Consider the following 10,177-nt stretch of genomic DNA (forward strand, 5'->3'; position numbering starts at 1 on the left):
ACATGAATCTTTCATTATTATTTGTTCATCAAGCTGTGTTGTGCTTTGTGATCCCTCAGTTGAAGATATAAGCTCCAATCAGTAAGATCAAGTGGGATATTACTGCTCCTCAGATAACAGATTCCTTGCAAACCTTGTGGATTCTTGCAGTTTAAATTCTCTTCAGTGTTAATAGTCACAGATTTAGATCTTATTGAAAGTACAAAACGTATTTCTTATGACAACATAGTTTTGTCATGAGTCTAGTGAGCCTTATTACATTTTTTACCATTTGTTCTTTTACCAGGTGTTCCACAACTGGCTGTTCATTAATGGAATGCTCTTCGGCTTGTTTGCCCATGACTGGCTATTCATCAACAAGTGGATTTTTGACTTTAGCTAATTTGACTCCTTCCACAATTTGAGGAAGATTCAGGTCAAAACATGTTTTAATGCTCAAGAGTGAGAATTCGTTATTGTGAAGCATGTTTAAGTTCTTTACTATCTGACACTTTTTGTGTAACTGTCTTTCTTTTGGCATTCCTTTAATTGCAAGTATTATTTTACCTGGACCATGTATTTGTAAGCTGTAAACAAAATCAACACCGAACAAACTTCCTTCCGCTATGCTGTCAACATTCTCTGGGGGCCATGACACCCTGACCCACTCTTCTATCACCGCTAACACTTCTTCAAACTTCCCATGGCATCTTCCTGCTCAACCACAGCAGGTGCATGACTTGCCTTGCACCTCCTTACCATTCAAGGCCCTAATCCTGCTTTCCAAGTTAAGCAACATGTTATTTGAACTCTTTTACATCCAGTCTACTGTATTCACTGCTCACAATGTACTCTGTTTTCCATTGACACCAGATGCAGACTGGGTTACACCTTTGAGAAACGTGTCTTCTCTGACCATAAGAATGACTGTAAACTTCCAGTTGCTTGCCATTTAAATGAACAATCTTGCTCCTATGCTCACGCTTCCATCCTGGGCCAGCTGTAATGTCCCAACAAACCTAAAGGAACATTTTCTGCTTAGGCACTTACAGCATCTGGGACTCAACGTTGAGTTCAACTGGGCTATGGTTTGTTTGTGTTTTTTTGGCTTTGCTCTTAAAAGACGCATACAGGTTTTTTTTTCACATCTATCATTTACCACCTATATTGTATCTTTATATCTCATTACCAGCAGTAACGTTTCCTTTATTTTTTGCTTTGTACACCCTCACCATCTGTTCTACTCACTCTACCTTCATCTCTGTCAACAGCATAAGAAATTTTTTTGGTTCACTCTCTTTTAATTCTGAAGAAGATGCATATCTGACTCAAAACACTAACTCTGACTCTCTTTCCTTGTTGATGCCATGCAACCTTCTTTAGACAGACCTTGCAAATTGCAGCCTTAATAAATGATTCCTATTTTTCTAATAGCTTTACTGAATCAAGACCACTGCCTACAGTTTTACTGATCTCTAAACAGCTTTATGGAATGAATTCCACTCTCTGAGATTCTATAAGATGAATCCCATTGCTTTAAGTTTTTTTCTGAATGACTGCCTCTGTGTGCACCTCTAAATACTAATCCCTGTTGCTTTTACAGTTATTGCCTGGATGAGTCCTGCTGTGCATGGTTTAAATAAAAGCTTCTTACACTTACTGCAGTTTAAGTATTTGCTCTCCCACCTTTTCTGTGGCTTCAATAGTTTCCAAACTTTCTACTTCCATTAGAGGTTTTCTGGTTAGGCTTTTCAATTACTCCGTTACCACTTTATGTCAAACTTTATAACTTTCACAGTTTACAGTGTCATTTTAAATTGCTTCCATAGCTCTCAGTTTCCCTTATCATAACCACACCTTGCAGTAGCCATTCACTGTGGCACTGATGCTTGATCTGAACTGTAAATTGCTTGCTTACTTATAGATTTCTCGGCCTGCAATCTGTACCATTTTGCAAAAGTATTTCCCTTCCCCACCATCAATGTCAACTTTTGTTGTTGAACTTCCAATGTCCATTTGCAGTTCAATTGACTTTGACTCATGAATCATCCCTATAATCACCTGGTGCAATCTGTAACTGTCTTGGAGTGATTAATACTTCAGCTTCAGGGAGTTCCAAATATTCTCTTGCTGCTGTGTGTGTTTTACCAGGTCTGTAGTGCTTTTATCTTCAATTGTAGTTTCAGCCTTGTTGAAGCAAGCCATGAGATTTTCTCTTCTGCAGTCTTTATGAATGTTCAGTTCTTCCAGCTGCTGAGTGCTTGTGTGAACAGCTTTCATTAAAATGTGTCAGAAGAAATCTTTTTGCCTTCACTGCTTCCAGCATGTAGGAGGCAGCTAAATCAAATCCATACCACCCTGTACCATGTTGGAAGGTGAATGATCACCACAATGTAAGTTGTTGGATTCACCATGGTAAATACAGGGTTAGAGGGATGGGGAAGTGGGACTGGGTGGGATGCTCTTCAGGCAGTTGGTGCAGACTTGGGCTGAATGGCCTCTATCTGCACTGTAGGGATTGTACGATTCTATGAATCACTGTTCATCATGAGTTGTCTGGTTGGTTTGCAATCTGCATCCTCTTTCCTGGTGGGAATCTACAGGTCTCACTTGGTCTAATATGGTAGAGGAAAACCTCTTGGTTGGCTAATGAGATGAAGTACTTGCCTTAAACAAGATGTATTTAATTGCAGGATAGCAACTATGTGGAAATTACTTAAATATAATAGGTATTGTTACAAAGACTATGAAGAATATCCAGATGATCAGTCTTACACCATCTAGTTCTTCAACTGTTTGCCACAAAATCCATATGACATTATCATAGTAGAAGATGCCAAAATTGCACTCCACATCAATAATCCTTTCTGACACTTGTACGTTAATAGAACAGCTCCCTGCACATACATCAACTGTTAACATTGAAATGATCATGCCATTTACAACTTTAACATACTTTTAAGTGAAGATCATAGATATCTTGTAAGTTTCTTTCATCTTTTTATTGTTTCTTTACTTCTTTTTCTTTAATTTTTCTTTATTCTTTATTTAAGATCGTGAAACTTGAAAATCATGAAAATAGCTGTTTTAAACCAAGCACTGTGCAAGGCATTGCTGTACTTCTAAAAATCACGTTATTGCAACTCATTGTGAGTTGTATTTTCATTCATAATTTGCAAGCAAATTGGGAGTAGAGATATAAGCCGTTATGGCACTGGAGTTTGTGTGCACCATGAGATTTGGCCAGCAGCAACTTGCTGATTAGTTTGTGCAATTGTGACCATTGTAGATGTCAAGGGTCATCAGCCTGACATCAACTCTCTGATTGGCCCCTAAGCTGGTAAACAATTTAAACATTTATAAAAGAGGGAGATAAAATACCCAGATGCTGAAGGAACAGGTTTTTGTCTTTGAACACTTTGCAGTAAAAATTACCAAAGCCTGTAGAAAGCAAGTTATTTCCTCCCATCAGTTGCTGTAAGCTTTTGCTTTTAACTAGTAACTAAGAGGTTAAAAAAAAGTGTAAAAATGCTCTTTGTGAAAAAGTGAAAGAATGCAGGAAGGAGATCAGAGGACGAATGTCTACAGAAACATATCCTTGGGACTGATGTTCCTTAGGTTTTTTCCTTAATCCACACATGACACCATTTTTGCCCTTCTGGGTCTCTCTGTATGTGTTCCTAGAGATTTTAATAGCAAGTTAGTGTTCCAGTTTGTAATGTTAAATGTTGGTAGTTCATAGTTTCCTGCCAAGACCTTATTGATTTGTAAGAAATAATAGTTCCTGTTGAGTACAAGGAACTGATCAGAGTTTTCTATGAACCACACATAATTTAGGAACCTTCAGTACTTGGATTAAATCATTAACTTTTCAGCAATGCTGGGAGTAGTGAGGCTTGAACATTGGTGTGTTTTCCCACTTAGATCATGACAAAAGTTTGGGGCTTATCTGGGATTATTTTGAAATAGAGGCAATGAGGATTTGGTTGTGGTATTACAAGTGATAAAGGTAAAAGAAACACAAGGCTTTGTGCTGAAAATAAGAATTGGAACTGGAAGTTGCAAATGACTTCCTGCAGGTGGCAGAGTTTTCTCTGACAGTCTCAAGCGAAACCATAAAAGCCAGGTTGGTTGAGGAGACAAGGAAATTGAGGGTGAATTTACCTGTTAAAGCTCAGATGGCAGACATAATGGAAATATTAGCACAGCATTTGGTCTAAGTGGAAATACAAGGGAGACCAGGTGCTCTTGGTTGTAGAATATCAGACTTGGGTGATATTGAGTTATGGTTAAAGCAGTCAGAGCATATGAAAAAGTTACAGACGGAATTCTGAAGGAAAGTGAAGAGAAAGAATAAGAAATGGAATTAAAATGATGGAAAATAGGAATGAGGAAATTAGTGTTGGAGTTACACGGGAGAAGAGAAAGAGAAATGAGAGAGAATGCAAGTAAAGGCTTAAAATTCTGCAGTTTGAAAAAGAGAGGTCAGATGCTATTGCAGAGTCTGATGGGAAGAATCTGAATCATGATCTGAAATCCAGTAAGGAAATGTTTAAGTTTTCTTCAATTCTCTCTTTCAATTTTCTTACCAAAATTTGTGGATAATGATGTGGAGACATTTTTATTGTCCTTTGAGAAAATAGTGAAACAAATGAATTGGCCAGAGGAAAACTGGAAGCTGCCTATGCAGAGTAAGTTGATAGTAAAGCACAGGAAATTTAAGCTTCACTGTTGGAGGAGGTATCTAGGGATTGTGATATAATTAAATAGAGCTGTTTTGGTTGCATACGAGTTACTATCTGATGCATTTTGGCAAAAGTTTTGGAATTTAAAGAAACAGTGGGGGCAAGCTTATGTTGAATTTGAAAGAGTTAAACAAAGTAGTTTTAACAGGTGGATATGTTAGAAGCTGAAAGTTTGTACAACATCCTCAGAGATGTTACGTAGAGGAATTTTATAATAAGGAACCACTTTGAGCACAAAAGGTTTCCAAATGCTAGACAGACAATAGTAATGGCAGATGAGATTATCTAATTCATAAAAATAAACCTTCATTCTGTCATACTTATAAATTTTAAAGAGCATGAAAATAGGAGAGTGAACGGAAGATAAATAGCCTGATAACGAATGGATGGCTGGGAATGCTCCAAGATCTTGTTCTTCAGATCAGAAGGGAAAGTGCTTAGGTTAGGTGTGAAAAATGAAAGCTGAAAAGTTCCCATTGTAATAAAGTGAAGTACATTTGCACAGAAAGCTGAACGTTGTGAGGGAAATCCATGGGGGCTTATTCGAGTTCAGAAGAATGAATCTGAAAAAAAGTGCTCAGAAGGAAAATGCCATGGATCATATTGTAGCTTTAACGACCAGCAAGAGATCAGAGGTAAACGCTGCAATGAGTGTAGATTAAGTGGGATGGATGAGAGATACAATAGATTTTTTTCCTAAAGAGATTACAACCAATTTATTTTCAAATGATGCAGCCCATAATCATATTAAATGATGCAGGGGATAACGAAATTCATTTGCTGGAGGAAGATTGTGCACAAACATGGCAGGTAGAATATACAATGGAAAAATGTGAGCTAATTTAGTAGGGGAAACATATATGCAAAAAGTTCTTAATTGGTAGGAGGCTGGAAACTGTAGATGTACAAATGAACCTAGTTCACCTTGTTGATAAATCAGTGAAGGTTAACATTCAGGTGTAGCAGGATGTTAGGAAGGCTAATGGAATATTAGCCTTTATGTCAAAAAGGTTTGAGTACAGACTAGTGAAATCTCACTTCAATTAAAAAGGAGTTCAATTAGACAGCATCTGGAGTACTGTTGCAGTTTTGTTCTCCTTATCTCAGGAAAAATGTTATTGCCACAGAGGGGCAATGCAATGAACGTTCAACAGATTTGCTCCTAGAATGGCAGGACTGTCCTCTGAAGAAATATTCAGGTAACTGAAGCCTGTATTCTCTCATGTTTCAAAGAATGACGGGTGATTTCACTGAAATTTAAAACGGTAAATACAAATAGACAGGGTAGATGAACAAAAGATATTTCCCCTTGTTGGGGAGTCTAGAACCAGAGGGCACAATTTTAAAATGAAGCAAATGCCACTTAGGTCCATGATGAGGAGAATTTTTTTTACTCAGAGGATTGTGAACGTTTGGAATTACCTATTAGAGCTATGGCAGTTCAGACTTAGAGTATGTTTAAGGTAGAAATTGATTGGTTTCTGATTACCTGTGATGTACAGAGTTGTGGGGATGGGGGTGGGGGGGGGGGGGGGGGGGGGGGCGCGTAAAAGATCAACCATGATTATATTGAACAGTAGGGCAGACTTGAATATTGAATGGCTTTCTCCTGTCTGTTTGTTCCTATTTTTCCTGCAGAGAGTTCCGTAAAAGAACAGAGTGTTGAAAAACAGTATAGGTGAAGAGTACGCCCTGGCTCCCTTGTATAAAGTCCAAAAGGATTGTGACTTATTGTCTAGATTAATGGAAGTCAGGGTAGTTCAGAAATCATTCCTATTTAATGATTTGACTTGAGTGAAAATTATAGCTCTACCCATAATTATGGAAATTCTAAGTCAGGCTTAAAAATTGCAAATGCTTATTCCAGATATTTTGCCATTACCAGATTGATGGCTAAACAAAGCCCATCACCAGGTTGCAAAGTAATGCAACAAACAGATATCAGAGTACCTGAGACTCTATTTAAGAATGAGAGTAATTCTAAAGAAGTGCTTGGTAGGCCTTTGTTAATTGTAAGTCAGGAAGGAGATCCATAAAGAGATAAATAAGCACAAAAACATCTGGAGAAATATCAACAGATCTGGCAGTATCTATGAGCAGAGAAACAGAGTTGCAGAGTCCAGTATAACTCTTCTTTTAAACAATAATCATACTAGACTTGGAAAGTTAACTCTGATTCTCTCTCTCTGACAAATGCTGCCAGACAAGCTGAGCTCCTTCAGAATTTTCAGTGTTTTTTTTTAAGATTTCCAGCATCTGCAATATTTGTTTCTTCTGCCAGAGATCAATAGGTTAGCACAGACAGTTCACACTGAAGCTGAGGCTGAAAGAGTTTCAGACTTTTATCGCATAAAGAATAGAGTTTTGATGAGAAAATGGGAACACCCTCACAGATGTGTCGATAAAATATAGACATTTGTTCATCACATTCTGGGTACTGCCCAGATATTGTAAGGAGATATTATGAGTAGCACATGAAGGTCCACAGGCAAGACATATATGAGTGCCAAAAGCATAAGCATCAATGAACAGGTATTTTATGTGTCCAAGACTTCTTAAGGGCATAATGTAGATCTGCAAAATATAACATACATGTCAGATAGAGGGAAAACCTCAACACGTAGCTTAATCCAGCACCTTTGATACTCATAAAAACCGAAAGAACTGCAGATGCTGTAAATCAGTTCGGAGGAAGGGTCACTGGACCCGAAACGTTAACTCTGTTTTTTCTTTCACCTTTGATACTCAAACTAGTTTTTGAAGAATCTTTCAATCATGTTAGTAGATTATGTAAGACCATTACTGGAAACAAAAGCAAGATATCAGAATATCATTACCATTATGGGTATGATAGCTCAATTTCCAGAAGCTATTCCTTTAAGAACCATTACAACTAAGGTAGAAGTGGAAAAGCTAACTTAGACTAATAATTGAGATATAAACTGTTTGTTGGGATACAATCTTGTACAATCTCTACACGGTTCTAACTTCATGTCTATATTTTCCGGGGCTATTATCAACAGTTTGGGTAAAAAATAATTGAAGTCAACTGCACATCACCTGCAGACACAGGGAACATTGGAAAGACACCATCAGACTCTCAAAACCATTATTAGAGTCATAGAGCCATAGAGATGTACAGCACGGAAATAGATCCTTCGGTCAAACTAGTCTCTGCTGACCGGCTATCCTAAATTAATCTAGTCCCATTTGTCAGCATTTGGCTTGTATCCCTCTAAACCCTTCAATTCACATACCCATCCAGATGCCTTTCAAATGTTGTAATTGTACCAGCCTCGCCACTTCTTCTGGCAGCTCATTCCTTATACACATTACCCTCTGCATGAAAAAGTTGCCCCTTCGGTCCCTTTTAAACTAATTAGGTATACCTGTGATTTGGGTCTATATGCTTTCTCACATTAACACTCACATCTTGATGGCAAAATCTCTGAAGTTTTATAATAAAAGAAGCCCTAAAGCCTAGGACAGTAGTTATGAGCTTTATTATAGGAATTAATTTTACAAAGGGTAAGGTCAATACATTTGAAATAAATTTGATATTAAATAAAACTTGTTCTTAATTAAAGTTGCCTACGGTTTCATTTTTCTTTAATGTCTCATTTGTAATGTTTTATAAGAAAAAAACAGAAACCTGAGTCTGATTCAGTAATAGCAGTTTCTGAAATTTTCAATTTGGTGACTATTCATGTACCTTGGATTTGCAGCTGCAAGGACCTAGAAGGAGACTGGTCGATTTATTTTTTTTTGCATCACATTCATCAGAAATATTGCAGGAGTTTGCCTTGGACTTAAGTCCATTTTCCACAATCTAAGAGCAACATTCTTCTGTGCACCTTGGCTAGTCAAAAGATATATAAAAAAAATGCAGTGATAACCAGCTTAAGTTCAATGAGCTGATGTCCCTAGACTGTCCATTGTCATTGAATAAGTCGCACAAAATAAGGTTTCATAGACATTGGAACAAATTTTGAAACCTTGATGAAGGTTGGCACAGGGGCGAGTTAGTTTGAAATTTCCCCCATTGGCAAGCATACTGGCTTGTTCATTCACCAAGAACATTTTAAAAAGACCCAGGGAAGTAGGGTGAACAGCTACCCATGCTCAAACTCTAGGTAGCTAACAAAGATAATTAAGTGACCTTTTGAGGTACTGTCCATGCTGACTGGAATTTTCCAATAAACCCACCATAATGGCAACATATGACCAGTGAGAAGAGACAACAGACTAGACATCCGGAACTCAGTACACTACTTAAACATGCATCCATCTCTCCAATCACCATAATGTGATGCTACAGACGAACTGGCACAAGCCATCCTGTGAAGGGATTTCTCCTCCATGAAGGTAGCTTTGCATGTGATCTGTTTCTGTTTGATGTCTTTAGTAAGTACTCAGAGGACAGTCCAATATGAAAACATCGTACAGCTCTCCTACAACTTGATAGCTCCCATCTCTGATGCTAGGGCTGCTGATGGGTCATTGTTAGATGGCCTCCTATTGGCCCTGCCTTATATTCTTGACTCAGAAGAAAAATGCAGCCCATCAAAGTCAAGACAAAATATTTTGTCCTCTACTTGGTTGCATCATGTACGTAAAGATATAATATTTTGTAATTATAGCATGTTAGAAATGTTACCTTTTAAACAGTGATGGAATTTTGTTACTTTTAAGATATGTTATTCACATAGTGTTACATTAACTTTACAAAGGACTAACATCCAGGCATATCTAAGCTATTTAGGGTTGTAATTAGGAACAATGGTAAATTCTGTATGCATTGCAGAGCAGGAGTTCCAGGGTGAAATACCAGACTGCCAACTTAAATCATAGTTAATCAGGTTATTAATTCTCACATATCATACCAGATCTTGTACATTGATGTTCATTAAAGTTTAGCCTGATATTTCTTATGATAGAATGGATTTCATTATGGCAAGCAGTTAGACTTCGTTAATTAAGACAAGTTGATACTACTGACTCTCACCAGTGCAAGGCATGAACTGAAAGTGATGACCACAGTTGTGGCCTCCAGACCCAACCCATGGTCAAGATCCCCTGCTTGCTTTGTGAACATTTCTATTCATGTGACAACCAGTCAACTCCCTCTACTCAACACCAACTAGATATTGTGAGATCCCGCCATCACTAATCATCTGTCCCCTGAGATCAGGATCAGCTCCCCCATCGTCAGAATCCCACCACTGGACTGGTGTCCTCTGTTCCAGCCTTGTGGTGGAGCCCTACTTCCGAGGAAACCTGCAGTTAATCGTTGCAGGATTCTGGTTGATCTGACCTCTCAACAAAACTTACCTTCTAGCTAAAATCTACAAATTTTAGGATAGCACAATGAAACCAACCTGCTTGCAGCCAAAAGAAGGTGCCAATTAACCTATGACAACAAGGTGCAGGGCTGGATGAACACAGCAGGCCAA

Source organism: Rhincodon typus, chromosome 25 (assembly GCF_021869965.1).
Source record: "Rhincodon typus isolate 14 chromosome 25, sRhiTyp1.1, whole genome shotgun sequence".
NCBI lineage: Eukaryota > Metazoa > Chordata > Chondrichthyes > Orectolobiformes > Rhincodontidae > Rhincodon > Rhincodon typus.